Source organism: Pseudophryne corroboree, chromosome 11 (genome assembly GCF_028390025.1).
Source record: "Pseudophryne corroboree isolate aPseCor3 chromosome 11, aPseCor3.hap2, whole genome shotgun sequence".
In the NCBI taxonomy this organism is placed as follows: domain Eukaryota; kingdom Metazoa; phylum Chordata; class Amphibia; order Anura; family Myobatrachidae; genus Pseudophryne; species Pseudophryne corroboree.
Genome location: NC_086454.1, coordinates 146,154,927 through 146,168,332, shown reverse-complemented (window position 1 = coordinate 146,168,332; position 13,406 = coordinate 146,154,927). Strand labels below are relative to the sequence as shown.

General features: G+C 47.8%; 1 long non-coding RNA gene across 3 annotated transcripts in view; it reads left to right on the top strand.

Moving 5' to 3' along the window:
• The window catches only part of LOC134970035 (uncharacterized), a 135,922-nt gene that overhangs the window by 64,817 nt on the left and 57,699 nt on the right, over positions 1-13,406 (top strand). Inside the window, exon 3 of one of the 3 annotated variants that reach the window (XR_010189624.1) lies at positions 10,533-10,563. The exons of the other annotated variants lie outside the window; for them this stretch is intronic. This is a non-coding gene — a long non-coding RNA (uncharacterized LOC134970035). The remainder of the gene's footprint in view (positions 1-10,532; positions 10,564-13,406) is intronic. 3 annotated transcript variants of the gene reach the window in all.

Sequence of the window (13,406 nt, the reverse complement as noted above, 5' to 3'; positions counted from 1 at the left end):
TGCTGGAGCTGTGCACAGGCCTACTATTGTGGCCTCTTGTGCTGCTAAAGCTATTGAGACCTGGGTTCAGGAAGCTGAAGTGGAACTACCGTCTAATTTTCCTGATAATGCTAGAGAGTGTCTTTCATACATTATTACAGCCTCTCATTATATTCAGGAGGCGGCAGGTATCCTGGCGCCCAAAGCGTCTATTCTGGCTCGCCGGATCCTCTGGTTGCAGTCCTGGTCTGTAGATCTGGACTCTAAAAAGACCTTGGAGGTGATCCCTTTTAAGGGAAACATACTTTTTGGGGAAGACCTCAATAAGATTGTTGCTGACTTAGCATCGGCTAAGACTGCATGTCTACCTAGTACTACACCTTCGGCCCTGAAGGCTAAGAGTACTTCCTTTCATTCCTTTCAACCTCCAGGTAAAGCAAAGGGTCAGGCATACCCGAAACAGGCTTGCACTTCCAAACTCACTAAGCCCAAACCTAAACATGACTGGGCTGCCTGTCAGCCTGCTTCCAAAACAGACAAGACTGCCGCATGACGGGGGGGGGGGGGGGCCTCCCACTAGAGTATCCCAGGGTGGGAGGCGGACTTCTACGGTTTGCTCAGGTATGGTCACAGACCACTTCGAACGCCTGGGTAAGGAAAGTTGTCGCTCACAGATACGCCATCTCTTTAAAGAAACGTCCCCCTCGCCAGTTTTGCTTGACAAACATCCCTACGGATCCGGTGAAAGCAAAAACTCTCCATCTGGTGGTGTAATCCCTCCTGGAAACAGGAGTGATAGTGCCGGTGCCTCTGACTCAGAGAGGCAGGGGGTACTATTCAACGCTGTTCCTAGTTCCAAAGCCGAATGGTTCTTCCCGGCCCATTCTCAACCAAGTCTTTGATCAAGTTTGTGAAAGTTTCCAAATTCCGTATGGAAACTCTTCGCTCTATTGTTCTGGCTTTGGAGCCCAAGGACTATACGGTGTATCTGGACATAAAGGATGCTTACCTGCATATACCTATTGCAGTGTCGCATCAGCAATACCTGCGGTTTGCTATTGGCAACCTTCATTTTCAATTCCAGGACTTACCTTTTGGTCTGACCATGGCTCCAAGGATTTTCACCAAGGTCATGGAGGTCATGACGGCTCTACTTCGCCGTCAGGGTATCAGGATCCTGCCGTATTTGTTAATCCTGGCAAACTCCCCAGAGGTTCTCCTCTGTCATCTGAAGCTGACGGTCCAATTCCTGCAAGCACACGGGTGGCTCATCAATTGGAAGAAATCCTCGCTGGTTCCTTCTCAGAGCATGGTACACCTGGGGGCGTTACAGTGGACACACACAACCAATGATTGTTTCTCTTACGTCCTAGAGGATGCTGGGGAATCCGTAAGGACCATGGGGTATAGACGGGCTCCGCAGGAGATAGGGCACCTAAAAAAAACTTTGACTATGGGTGTGCACTGGCTCCTCCCTCTATGCCCCTCCTCCAGACCTCAGTTAGATCTTGTGCCCAGAGGAGAATGGGTGCACTGCAGAGAGCTCTCCAGAGTTTTCTGTGGAAGAAGAATTTTGTTAGGTTTTTTATTTTCAGGGAGTCCTGTTGGCAACAGGCTCCCTGCATCGTGGGACCGAGGAGAGAGAAGCAGAGCTGGCTTGTCAAAGTTGGGCACTGCTTCTAAGGCTACTGGACACCATTAGCTCCAGAGGGAGTCGGAACACAGGTCTCACCTGGGGTTCGTCCCGGAGCCGCGCCGCAGTCCTCCTCACAGATGCCGAAGATAGAAGCCGGATAGAGAAGGCAGAAGACATCTTAGGCGGCAGAAGACATCAGATCTTCATGAGGTAAGGCGCGCAGCGGAAAGCTGCGCGCCATTGCTCCCAGTCACACACACACAGAGCAGCACTGAAGGGTGCAGGGCGCAGGGGGGGGGAGGGGGGGAGGGGGGGGCGCCCTGGGCAGCAATAAACCTCACATTTTGGCACAAAACAGTTTGATTAGACTGCGGAGGCAGTAAATCTATGATCCCCCGCCATTTTATTGAAAAATCACTGGGACCGAAGCCCGCCGTCGGTGGGTGGGGCTTGATCCTCAGCACTAACCAGCGCCGTTTTCTCCACAGAAGCTGCATGAGGAAAACGCTGGCTCCCTGGTCTCTCCCCTGCTGAACTTCACAGGCTGGAAAAAAGAGGAGGGGGGCACATTAGCGACGCAGTGAGTGGGAATTGGCATATTATAGATAAAAAAGCGCTATATGGACATATTTTTTCCAGTGTTTTTAAGCGCTGGTGTGTGCTGGCATACTCTCTCTCTGTCTCTCCTTAGGACCTGGTTGGGGTTTTGTCCCCTTATAGGTTAATCCCTGTGTGTGTGGGGTGTCGGTACGTGTGTGTCGACATGTCTGAGGCGGAAGGCTTCTCCAAGGAGGAGGTGGAGCAAATGAGTGGTGTGTCCCCGTCGGTGGTGCCGACTCCAGATTGGATGGACATGTGGCATATGTTGAATGCAAGTGTGGCATCTTTACATAAAAGGCTTGATAAGGCTGATTTAGGGGGGACATCAGGGGGTCAATCCTCGGATTGGACCGACTCACAGGGCCCGTCGGGGTCTCAAAAGCGTCCCTTAACACAAGACACTACTACCGACACGGATTCTGATTCCAGTGTCGACTATGATGAAGTAAAATTGCACCCTAGGGTGACTAAAACCATTCAGTGTATGATTGTGGCAATAAGGGATGTGTTGCATATTGTGGATGAACCCTCGGTCCCCGACACAAGGGTACACATGTTTAAGGAAAAGAAACAGATTATTAACTTTCCCACATCTCATGAATTAAATGAATTCTTTGGAAAAGCTTGGGAGACTCCGGATAAGAGACCGCAGATCCCCAAAAGAATTTATATGGCATACCATTTCCCTAAGCAGGACAGGGAGATTTGGGAATCACCCCCCACTGTGGACAAGGCCCTGACGCGCTTGTCCAAGAAAGTGGCGCTACCGTCTCCTGACACAGTAGCCCTTAAGGACCCTGCAGATCGCAGGCAAGAAACTACCTTAAAGTGTATTTATTCTCATACGGGTGCTGTGCTAAGACCGACAATTGCGTCGGCATGGGTGTGTAGCGCAATTGCAGCTTGGACAGATGAGCTGACAGATCAATTTGATAATATGGATAAGGATACTATATTCCTAACTCTAGCCCATATTAAAGACGCAGTCTTATTTATGAGGGATGCTCAAAGGGACATTGGATTGCTAGCTTCTAGGGCCAATGCCATGTCTGTCTCAGCGAGAAGATCCTTATGGACTCGCCAATGGACGGGTGATGCGGATTCCAAGAAACATATGGAAGTACTATCCTATAAGGGTGATGTATTGTTTGGGGATGGGCTGACTGATCTGGTTTCCACAGCTACAGCAGGTAAATCAAATTTTTTACCATATATTCCCCAACAGCAAAAGAAAGTAACACCCTATCAGATGCAGTCCTTTCGGTCGCACAAGTCCAAAAGAGGTCGGGGATCCTCTTTCCTCGCCAGAGGTAAGGGCAGAGGCAAGAGAGCACCTGCTTCGGCAGGTGCCCAGGAACAAAAGTCCTCCCCGGCTGCTCCAAAACCCACAGCATGACGCTGGGGCTCCCCTGAGGGAGTCCGCACAGGTGGGGGCACGTCTTCGACTTTTCAGTCAGGCCTGGGTCAGTTCGGACCTGAATCCCTGGGTGTTGGAAATAGTTTCCCAGGGTTACAAATTGAAATTCGAGGAGGTGCCCCCGCGCCGATTTTTCAAATCAGCCCTACCAGCTTCCACATCGGAAAGGGATGTAGTGTTAGCTGCAATTCAAACGCTGTGTATACAGCAAGTGATAATCAAGGTTCCCCTGCACCAGCAGGGTAGAGGTTACTACTCAACCCTATTTGTGGTCCCGAAACCGGACGGTTCGGTTAGACCTATTTTGAATCTGAAATCCCTAAACCTGTACATAAAAAGATTCAAATTCAAAATGGAATCTCTCAGAGCGATAATAGCCAACATGGAGGAGGGGGAGTTTATGATGTCTCTAGACATAAAGGATGCGTACCTTCATGTCCCCATATATGCCCCCCATCAGGAATACCTGAGATTCGCTGTACAGGATTGTCATTACCAATTTCAGACGTTGCCGTTTGGACTCTCCACGGCCCCGAGGATTTTCACCAAGATAATGGCGGAAATGATGGTGGTCCTGCGCAAGCATGGAGTCACAATTATCCCATACTTGGACGATCTCCTGATAAAAGCGAGATCAAGGGAGAAATTGCTGAGCAGTGTGGCGCTCTCGCTGAGAGTGCTCCAGCAACACGGTTGGATTCTAAATCTACCGAAGTCACAGTTGATTCCGACAACTCGACTACTGTTCCTAGGTATGATACTGGATACGGAACAAATGAAGGTCTTCCTCCCAATAGAGAAAGCCCAAGACATACAGAACATGGTCAGAGACCTGCTAAAACCGAAAACGGTGTCAGTTCACCAATGCACTCGAGTTCTGGGGAAAATGGTGGCGGCCTACGAGGCCATTCCCTTCGGAAGGTTCCATGCAAGGACTTTTCAATGGGACCTTCTGGACAAGTGGTCCGGGTCCCATCTGCACTTACATCGGAAAATAACTCTGTCCCCAGGGACCAGAGTATCCCTCCTGTGGTGGTTGCAAAGTGCTCACCTCCTGGAGGGTCGCAGGTTCGGAATTCAGGATTGGATCCTGGTTACCACGGACGCGAGCCTCCGAGGATGGGGAGCGGTCACACAGGGAGAAAAATTTCAGGGTCTTTGGTCAGACCAGGAGTCCTGTCTACACATCAATGTGTTGGAACTCAGGGCCATTTACAATGGCCTTCGACAAGCGGAGAGTTTTCTTCGAAACCTACCGGTTCTGATTCAATCAGACTATGTCACAGCAGTGGCTCATGTGAACCGCCAAGGCGGGACAAAAAGCAGTGTCGCGATGGCGGAAGCCACAAGGATCCTTCGCAGGGCGGAAAATCATGTAAGCGCTCTGTCAGCTGTCTTCATTCCGGGAGTGGACAACTGGGAAGCAGACTTCCTCAGCAGACACGATCTCCATCCAGGAGAGTGGGGACTTCATCAAGAAGTCTTTGCAGACGTAACACGTCTTTGGGGAACTCCTCAAATAGACATGATGGTGTCACGCCTCAACAAAAAACTTCGGAGGTACTGTGCCAGGTCTCGGGACCCTCAGGCAACAGCAGTAGACGCTCTGGTAACACAGTGGGTGTTCAAATCGGTCTACGTGTTTCCTCCCCTTCCTCTCATCACAAAAGTGTTGAGGATCATAAGACGAAGAAGAGTACGAACGATACTCGTTGTCCCAGACTGGCCTCGAAGGGCCTGGTACTCGGATCTACAAGAGATGCTCACAGGAGATCCCTGGCCTCTTCCTCTGAGGGAAGACCTGTTGCAGCAGGGGCCCTGTGTATTTCAAGACTTACCGCGGTTACGTTTGACGGCATGGTGGTTGAACGCCGAATCCTAGCGAAAAAGGGGATTCCGGATGAGGTCATCCCTACTTTAATAAAGGCTAGGAAGGAGGTGACGGTTAAGCATTATCACCGTATCTGGCAAAAGTATGTGTCTTGGTGTGAAACCAAGAATGCACCTACGGAAGATTTTCATCTGGGTCGTTTTCTCCACTTCCTACAGACAGGAGTGGATATGGGCCTGAAATTAGGCTCTGTAAAGGTACAGATTTTGGCCCTCTCGATTTTCTTTCAGAAGGAATTGGCTTCTCTTCCAGAAGTCCAGACGTTTGTAAAGGGAGTGCTGCACATCCATCCCCCTTTTGTGCCTCCAGTGGCACCATGGGACCTGAACGTGGTGTTGCAGTTCCTAAAATCACACTGGTTTGAACCGCTTAACAAGGTTGAGTTGAAATTTCTTACCTGGAAGGTGGTCATGTTGTTGGCCTTAGCATCAGCAAGGCGAGTGTCAGAATTGGCTTTGTCACACAAGAGCCCCTACTTGATTTTTCATGTGGATCGAGCTGAATTGAGGACACGTCCGCAATTTTTGCCTAAAGTGGTTTCTTCGTTCCATATGAATCAACCTATTGTGGTGCCTGTGGCTACAAGTGACCTGGAGGATTCCAGATCCCTGGACGTAGTCAGGGCCTTAAAAATTGATGTAGCCAGGACGGCTAGAGTTAGGAAAACAGAGGCTCTGTTTGGCCTGTATGCGGCCAATAAGATTGGCGCTCCTGCTTCGAAGCAGACTATTGCTCGCTGGATCTGTAATACGATTCAGCAGGTTCACTCTACGGCTGGATTGCCGGTACCAAATTCGGTTAAGGCCCATTCCACTAGGAAGGTGGGCTCTTCTTGGGCGGCTGCCCGAGGCGTCTCGGCATTACAACTTTGCCGAGCGGCGACTTGGTCGGGGTCAAACACTTTTGCTAAATTCTACAAGTTTTATACCCTGGCTGATGAGGACCTAGCGTTTGCTCAGTCGGTGTTGCAGAGTCATACGCACTCTTCCGCCCGATTCGATGCTTTGGTATAAACCCCATGGTCCTTACGGAGTCCCCAGCATCCTCTAGGACGTAAGAGAAAATAAGATTTTAAACCTACCGGTAAATCTATTTCTCCTAGTCCGTAGAGGATGCTGGGCGCCCGTCCCAGTGCGGAAACTCTGCAAAACTTGTATATAGTTGTTGCTTACATAAGGGTTATGTTACAGTTGACATCGGTCTTGGACCGTTACTGTCGTTTGTTCATACTGTTAACTGGTTATGTATGTTCCAGGTTACATGGTATGATTGGTGTGGGCTGGTATGAATCTTGCCCTTGGATTGCTAAATCCTGCCTTGTATTGTCCATCTCCTCTGGGCACAGTTCTCTAACTGAGGTCTGGAGGAGGGGCATAGAGGGAGGAGCCAGTGCACACCCATAGTCAAAGTTCTTTTTAGGTGCCCTATCTCCTGCGGAGCCCGTCTGTACCCCATGGTCCTTACGGAGTCCCCAGCATCCTCTACGGACTAGGAGAAATAGATTTACCGGTAGGTTTAAAATCTTATTTTTTGTCTCCGGAGAAGGTCCTGAAACTTCAGGACAAGATAAGATGCTTCCTCTCTTGCCCACGTGTGTCGATACACTCGGCGATGCAAGTACTACGCCTCATGGTGTCGGCTTTTGACATGGTGGAGTATGCTCAATTTCATTCCCGCCCTCTGCAGAAATTGATACTCTCCGAGTGGGATGGCCTGCCTCACCGGATCAGGACTCACATGGTCTCCTTGACTCCGGTGGTCCGCCTGCCACTGAGTTGGTGGCTACAGGACCAGCAATTGAGCAGGGATCATCCCTTCTGACGACGGATACCAGTCTGCGGGGCTGGGGCAAGGTGTTGGAGCAACACTCTCTTCAGGGTCGGTAGACCAGGGAGGAATCTCTCCTCCCGATAAACATTCTTGAATTGCGGGCAGTGTTTAATGCGTTGACTCTAGCCCTGCCTCTGGTACAGAACAGGCCTGTTCAAGTACAGTCAGACAACGCCACCACATGGGCGTACATAAATCATCAAGGCGGCACTCGAAGCCACATGGCAATGATGGAAGTATCAAAAATCCTTTGTTGGGCGGAACGCCATCTGCCAGCCATATCGGCAGTGTTCATTCCGGGAGTACTCAACTGGGAAGCGGATTTCCTCAGTCGTCAGGACATACACGCCGGAGCGTGGAGCCTTCATCTGGAAGTCTTTCAACTCTTAGTGGACAAGTGGGGCCCACCAGATGTAGAACTGATGGCATCTCAACACAATCACAAGGTTCTGGTCTTCGGAGTAAGGACAAGGGATCCTCAAGCAGCGTTTGTGGACGTGCTGGCAATTCCATGGAACTTCCGGCTGCCGGATGTGTTCCTTCCAGTGTCACTCCTGCCCAGGGTAATAAGGAAGTTCAAGCAAGAAGGAGGAATACTACTTCTAATCGCTCCAGCGTGGCCCAGACGGCATCGATTCTCAGACCTACAGGGTCTCTCGATAGAGCGTCCTCTTCTACTTCCACAACACCCAGACCTCCTCGTTCAGGGCCCTTGTGTCTACCAGGATTTGGCCCATCTGGCTTTGACGGCATGGCTCTTGAAGCTTACGTACTGAGGGCCAAAGGATTTTCTGAGGCGGTCATTCAAACTATGTTAAAGGCTCGTAAACCGGCGTCTGCTCGGATTTATAATAGGGTCTGGAATTCTTACTTTGCCGTGTGTGCGACTAACCATTATGACGCATACAAGTTCAGTACTGCCAAGCTTTTGGCTTTCCTGCAACAGGGCCTGGACTTAGGCCTTCGTCTGACCTCCCTCAAGGTTCATATTTCTGCCTTGTCGATATGGTTTCAGAGAGAAATTGCGACTCTGCCTGATGTTCATACATTCACTCAGGATGTTTTACGGATTCAACCTCCCTCTGTCCCGCCTGTGGCTTCTTTGGATTTGTCGGTTGTTCTGGACGCCTTACAAGAGTCTCCGATTGAACCTCTTGAGCTGAGGACCTTAATTGGCTTACTCTTAAGGTCTTGTTCTTGCTGGCTATTGCCTCCGCTAGACGGGTTTCAGACTTGGGTGCCTTGTCCTGTCGGGCACCCTTTCTGATTTTTCACCGTGACCGGGCGGTTCTTAGAACTCGCCCTGGTTATTGCCTAAGGTGGTGTCGTCTTTCCACCTTAACTAGGAGATTGTGGTTTCGACATTTACCTCTCCAGGTTTGTCCTCCAAAGAGCGGTTTTTGGACGTGGTATGGGCTCTCCATATTTATGTGAAAAGAACAGCTTTTCTCAGGAAATCTGATTCCCTCTTTGTCCTTTTTGGTTTTCACAAACGTGGCTGGCCTGCTAATAAGCAGACCTTGGCCAGATGGATTAGAATGGTGATTGCACATACTTATGTACAGGCTGGCCTTCCAGCTCCTGCTACCATCAAAGCCCATTCTACTCTGTCTGTTGGACCATCTTGGGCGGCCCGTCGTTGTGCGACCCTTGAACAATTGTGCAAGGGGGCTACGTGGTCCTCCGTGAACACATTCATAAGTTTCTATGATGTCGCGACATCATTCGTGAAGTGAAATCCGGGTCTCCATAACAACTCCACTCAAACAGGAAATTACATCACGTTCACTATGAGACGATGTAAACAGGACCAGAGTTACCATGGTCCTTCCATCTAAACAATGATGACGGTAGGAAGTCCAGGACACAGCAGATGACCATGGACTTGTAGGAAATTAATTGTATAGCGGTCAGCTGTGCTCCGGTCTCCGAGATTGAACAGTGGTAGTTTAAAGGTCAGAATACGATGACAGTGAAAGAAACTCACGACTTTAGAAAGGTTATCACATGGGAGATGAATATGACTCTTTAAGCGCCAATTAAGTCCCACCTTCATTTTGTTTGGTGTTTATGAATTATTATTAGTTTATTACAGGTTGAGTATCCCATATCCAAATATTCAGAAATACAGAATTTTTGGAGTGAGAGTGAGATAGTGAATCCTTTGTTTTCTCATGGCTCAATGTACACAAACTTTGTTTAATATGCACAAAGTTATGAAAAATATTGTATTAAATGACCTTCAGGCTGTGTGTTTAAGGTGTATATGAAACATAAATGAATTGTGTGAATGTACACACACTTTGTTTAATGTACAAAGTTATTAAAAAATATTGGCTAAAATGACCTTCAGGTGGTGTGTATTAGGTGTATGTGAAACATAAATGCATTCTGTGCTTAGACTTCAGTCCCATCACCATGATATCTCATTATGATATGCAATTATTCCAAAATACGGAAAAATCTGATATCCAAAATACTTCTGATCCCAAGCATTTTGGATAAGGGATACTCAACCTGTACTTGAAAAGCATCTTCAAACCTCTTATTTTCTCATAATTGTTGTGCGTTCCTGTTTCCGGGGTATATTGTAAGGCACAGCAGGAGGGAGAGTTGTCATGCTCCTCACCGCGTCATACGTTTCAGCCTAGGTGGAACGCAGGCCGCTCGGAAGCATGGCATACGTTCCAACACAGGTGGAACGCATGCCGCTACCCCGGTGTTTAGACATCAAAACGAAGACGTTATACAAGCTGTGTATGCTCATTTACAACTTGAATGTGACATTTTAAATGGAACCTTAATATGAATGCATTTGCTACATACATCAACAAAACGTATGCTGAACTCTTATAATTCTTAAGAACAACACTTCAATTGACTAATTTATGAATTTGAACTACATAATAACAGTCCATTCAATAAAATAAAATGACAATCCCTATGAACACCATTTCAGTTCAAATTCCACATTTAACCCTTTAGGTGCGAGAGAGCACATCATAAATCCATTTCATCTCAGTTTGGTCTATATTTTCCTCAATATTCGACTTTCGCCAATGATTATCTAAAGATGTAATACCTATGACTCTCTTTAGTGCACAACAGTTTTTATTATGTATCTCACTGAAATGTTTGGAAACAGAGTGATTCTCATACCCTTTTTTTATATTCTGTAGACGCTCTGCCCTGCGTTCCTTAAGGGATCTGGTAATGTGTCCTATTTATTGTAATCCACACATACATTCTGTTAAATATATACAATTCCTAGTATTGCATGTAATGAAATCTGCTATATGATATGATTTATTTGTGACTGTTGAACTAAATTCTTTTGTTTTGCTAGGTTGTGTAATGTGATTTCTGCACATTGGGGGGTCATTCCGAGTTGTTCGCTCGCAAGCTGCTTTTAGCAGCTTTGCACACGCTAAGCCGCCGCCTACTGGGAGTGAATCTTAGCTTATCAAAATTGCGAATGAAAGATTCGCAATATTGCGATAAGACATCTCTGTGCAGTTTCTGAGTAACTCGAGACTTACTCGGCATCTGCGATCAGTTCAGTGCTTGTCGTTCCTGGTTTGACGTCACAAACACACCCAGCGTTCGCCCAGACACTCCTCCGTTTCTCCAGCCACTCCCGCGTTTTTCCCAGAAACGGTAGCGTTTTTTCGCACACTCCCATAAAACGGCCAGTTTCCGCCCAGAAACACCCACTTCCTGTCAATCACATTACGATCACCAGAACGAGGAAAAATCCGTGAGTAAAATTCCTAACTGCATAGCAAATTTACTTGGCGCAGTCGCAGTGCGGACATTGCGCATGCGCACTAAGCGGAAAATCGCTGCGATGCGAAGAAATTTACAGAGCGAACAACTCGGAATGACCCCCATTAAATATACTCCACATCTGTGGAACCCTGTAGTCTTAATCATCCCGATCTTTTAGGGGCAATAGCCGATATGTTGCAAGTCGGTCGCCGGGTGTATGCAAATGATATCTTCGGATATATTAGCGCATCTGACTGTGTGTACGAGCGGTTTGTTCATTTGCTGCAGGGACTGATCTCATAGCTGGGTGGGCAAATTCAATTTGAGATTTAGATTTGGATGGGGTGTGTTCAATGTGCTATCTAAATTCCAGTGTAAAAATAACGCTGTTTAACATTCGTGGGCTACATGCAAAAGCAGACAGTATTTACCCTGCACAGAAAATATATAACTCACCCAAATCTAAAGCTCTTTGCACATTACATGGTTTTGCCCAGTTGTTTGATAATTTGCTTTACTTACAAACATGAATCAGGCCCGAAGTGCCACCCAATCAGCGCCTACTTGCCATGTCATAGACTGTGTTTGATAACAGGAGCTGGTTGGTACTTTATCTCTATCCAAGGATTAGTACATACATCCCAACTATCTTGATTTCAAGGGGTCTATCAACAAAGTTCTACCAACACGTCAGTGCATGTTTTATTTTCCTGCTCTGTTATCCTATTTTCTGAATGAAATTAAATAAGCTTAATGCATGTAACTGGTTCTACAAAAATGACTTTATATTTAATAAGATTTGAAGGACACCTGTATTTTACCTTACATCGCAATGTAACATATTTGCAGTGCTTTCTTTTTCTATGAAGAAACTGCTGAAGGCCCTGTGGTCCGAGAAAGTGCCTCCCTGGTCTGTAAAGTAGCTATAATGGAGGTCTCTGGTGATACAGATTGTAGGGTGAAGCATTTAATTTACCGGCTGTCGGGATCGCGGTGGTCAGGATACTGACGCCAGAATCTCGACAGTGCCGTCAGCCGGAATCCCGGTGCAACAGGGCTATTCCCACTTGTGAGTGTCCACGACTCCCATAGAGTGGGAATTGATCCTGTAGCGAGCGCAGCAAGCCGTGAGCCTGCAGCGTGGCGAGCGCAGCGAGCACACAAGGGGACTCTTAGTGCTTGCCCTGCTGGCAAGATATTGACACCCGGCATCCCGTCTGCCGGTCATCCATACCGAACTCATTGTAGGCAGGACTGTTTAAATATACCTGCAATGATGGTATAAGTACTCCCTGGTTTCCGGAGAAAAAGAGTGATGCCATTGGGAGCCTGATCCAGAGATGGTTTATGTAGATCTCAGACATGTAGAGATCTGCGCATGCAGAGTTGCTGTACCGTGCATGTGCAGGTCTCCTGCAAGAGCGCACATAGTGTCCCCAAGCATGATTGACATGCATGCGGATATTTGGGGGCAGGGGCAGCACTGCTTGCTATTCCATAAATGGTGGCGTGTTGGCATTCTGAGTAAGCTTAGGTTGCCACCATCTGCATCTTATGCAGAACGGGTCCTGCGTTGTCAGACACAGTCCCCTAAGCCACTGCCTGATTGACAGGCCTGCTCATTTGGGGGCGGCAATGGGAAGAGCATGTCACCTCTGTTGTGCAGAAGTGCTGAGGCCAGTGACTGTGTTGCCTGATGCAGATCTCCTGGCCTCTGCAGCATGAATTCCCCAGACATCCTGAGTAACCTTAGGGTTACTCCGATTGCCAATGTTTACGCAGAGTGATCCGATGCTGCGTCTTTCAGCAGATCACACAAGCATGCAGCAGGAGGCGCCTGTTACCACAAGACACCTCCTGCAGCATTAGAATATTTTCGCACAGCAGTTGCGTCCGAAGAAGCGGCTGCCGTGCTCAGTGCACCCATCTCTGAATCAGGCTTGCAGTACAGTCTTTCACGGACAGCATTAACTTTTTTGACATTTCACTGTTGGCAAACATTTCTGAAAATATAGATGGGACTATTTCCCAGCATCACCAATACCCCTTTCATACATGGGAATTTCCCGGGTCTAGAAAGCAGACAAATTCCTGGGTCTCATCTCCATGATTCTGTCCCGGGTTGCATGCAGAAATAATCTAGGCTAGATACGTGTTCACGTGCAATAATCTGGGAACCCTGAAAGCGGCATAATGCTTGATTAACCTGGCAAATACCTGGGGCCAATGTCTAAAAGGGATATAACATCCCAATTGTCAAGTGCAACAAAATATGCTGGTTCTTT